A 3,176-nucleotide genomic window follows, 5' to 3' on the forward strand; every position below is an offset into this window, starting at 1 on the left:
GCTCATCAAGAACTTATTTACGTTAGACTTGAAGACAACCATATTGTAGTCAGCCGGAAAGCAGGAAAACGGAAGACAATTCCACAGGCGTGCAGTTCTACGAAAGAAACTTTGTTCATGGAATGTACGTTTAGGTTTAGGCACAGATAAAGAGTGGGGGGAATTATTGATAGTGTTTACAGCTAGACGAGTGTTTCTTGTGAAAGTTTTGCGAGGGGGAACCATAGATTGAAGCTCAGTTGAACACCTTTCATGAAAATAACGATACATCAGAGACAAACTCGCAACATCTCTTCTGTGAGATAGAGGTTGCAAGGAAGAGAAAAGGACATCCCTTACGAGGCTACGAAGTCTATTTTGAACTTGTTTATGTGTACATGTTGTATGTGTGCGTATGTGTTGTACGTGTGTGTGTGCACATATGCGTACGTGTGTTTATATTTGTTTATACATGGAGAAGGTAGACCTTCAAGTGTGTATGTGTGTAGGTGAGCATGTGCACATATGTGTGATCTTGTGTTTGTATGATGCATGTGTAAGTGTGTGTATATGTGTGTGTACATGTGTGTGTACATGTGTGTGGGGGGATGTATGGATATACCTTTATTTGTGTGTGTATAGAGAAGATAGACCTCCAAGTGTGTGTGTTTATACGTGTGTATGTGTACGTGTGTGCGTATGTGTGTGTATGTGCGTGTATGTGCGTGTGTGTAGCAGTGTCAGAAATTTCGTGAAAACTATTGAATAATTCCACCCGCCATCTTTCGAAGCTTATAACTCCTCGAAAAATGTCATTCAAGCCCTAATTTTTTTTTTCAATTAAAAGAGCAAGGACCAAGGTTTTATTAAAAAAAAACACACACAAACACAAACAACGTGGGTTTTTTTTTTTTTTTTTTTTTTTTTTTTTTTTTTTTTTTTTTTTAAAGAAGGTTTTAAACTTCGGACTTTACAGGTAAATTTCTAAAAAACACTACTTTTTTTTGTTTTTAAATTTGAATATATTATTTATTGATCTTTTATCTTCAATTTGTGATATATAAAACTTTGGTACATGAATTAATTATTTACTTTTTAATAGACATTTGGAAAGGGGGGGGGGCGTCAATTAAAAAAAACCGTTTGTCTAAAATATTATATTCGGTTTATTGGAAAGAGCATAACATTTCACATTGACCCTGAAAATATCGTAAAAATAGAATCAATAGAAAAATTTTGATAGATTTTTAAAGTTTAAAAATTGAAAAATACTGAACTCGTAACATTCAATTAATTTCATTACTGTTTTTTTTTTTTTTTTTTTTTTTAAATAAAAAAAATATTTCTATTACTTTTTATACAACTTTAATAGTTTATTTTGGAAGTATAATCCATAAAGAAAATAAACAATCCACCTTTAAAAGAGAAATTACGAGTTTTTTTATATTTTATTTGCAGTTTCGTGTTAGGGGTGTCAAAAATTCCTACAAAAATTCTGATACACCTCAGTTGGCCTTTTGGTCAAGATCAAAGTGTAGTATCTGTTCTTCAGATGCTGCAGTGCAGCATTGCTGCACTTCTATTTCTTGTTCTCTTTCGGTGAAGGAGAAATCCTTCACGACTGAGACAATTTTTATTTTTGTACGTTTTCTCCACGTTAAAAAACGACCCTGGTGTCTAACTCTGTCCCGTGGGGAGGCATAGTAAATAGGTACACCTAATGCATTGGTAGACATTTATTTGTGTATACGTGGAGAAGGTAGACCTCCAAGTGTGTATGTGTGTTTGCATATGTATGTGGTGGTGCGCTGTTGCGTGTATGTGAACGTGTGTGTATGTGCACTCACTGCATCTGTGTGTTCGTCAAAGCAGAACGTGATATGTGTGGGTGTAGACATTGAGGTACGTGATGGAGGACAGACTCTCATGTACGTGTTTGGTGGTGATGGCTACCAGACGTGAGGGAGGCTAGGAAGGATGGGGTTCATATCCAAGCTAGAGCGATGGGGGGGGGGGGAAGCGTGAGGACACATGCACGGAAACGCGTATTAATTAGTCGAGATGTGACACGGGTTTCCTTGCTTTTCCACCTTCTCGTTATCGGTTGTATACACAAATATATAAATACGAACAAAGAAAAAGTTAGCAAAAAAACAGTTTCAAGAAAAAAGGCAGGCGTTTATTGACTAACGGAACAGCCGAGAGGTGTTAAAAACTGACGAGAAGGGTGGTGGAGACTAGACTGAACAGCCCGTGAGTCAATGGCAGTCTTTAGAGGAATTTTATTGACTTCACGCCTTGATTCAACACACACACACACACACACACACACACACACACACACACACACACACACACACACACACACACATTATTATTGGTAGTATTGAAACAAAAACAAAACCAAAATGTGTCAACCAAAGAGTGCTCAATGTTTACACAGAGCAATATGAATATGTTGAATATGAAAACTAGTGGCTACACATATGCAAATATGTTTCAGTTACCACCCTGCTAGGGAAAATCACATCACCAGGCCAAGAATATCTCCCTATATTATATAATACATTCTTGGCCTGATGATGTGAATTTCCCTAGCAGGGTGGTAACTGAAACATATTTGCATATGTGTAGCCACTAGTTTTCATATTCAACGCACACACACACACACACACACACACACACACACACACACACATATATATATATATATATATATATATATATATATATATATATATATATATATATATAATTGCAGGTTAATATTTTCCAGAGGTAAAGTAACCAAGGTAATTTTAACGAGGTTAATACAAGAGTGCTCAACACCGAAGTAGGGCAAGATAAACTTTTTATTTGTTTTATATGTTGCTACGCATTAATGAACATGATTCGGGCAGCAGTTACGAGTAACTAGAGACCTCGACCTACAATTTTTTTATCGACCAACTTATTTATAAACAGACAGGTTTGTATTGTTGAACGTCTAGGTGTATCAGGATTTTTGGAGAATTTTTGACACCCCTAACAGAAAACTTCGGAAAAAAAAAAAAAAAAAAAAAACTCGCAATTTCTCTTTTTAAAGTGGGTTTTTTATTTTCTGTATGGAATATACTTCCAAAATAAGCTATTAAAGTTGTTGAAAAAAATAATAGAAATATTATTTCTTATTAAAAAAAAAACAGTGTTTACAAAGA

The 3,176-nt window shown here is 35.3% G+C and overlaps 1 pseudogene; it reads left to right on the forward strand.

The window, feature by feature from the left end:
• The first annotated feature begins 1,477 nt into the window (after window positions 1–1,477).
• On the forward strand, window positions 1,478–1,653 carry LOC145266819 (U2 spliceosomal RNA; annotated as a pseudogene).
• The last annotated feature ends 1,523 nt before the right edge of the window (window positions 1,654–3,176 follow it).

Source organism: Euprymna scolopes, chromosome 41, assembly GCF_053919585.1.
Source record: "Euprymna scolopes isolate OS-2025 chromosome 41, ASM5391958v1, whole genome shotgun sequence".
In the NCBI taxonomy this organism is placed as follows: Eukaryota; Metazoa; Mollusca; class Cephalopoda; order Sepiida; family Sepiolidae; genus Euprymna; species Euprymna scolopes.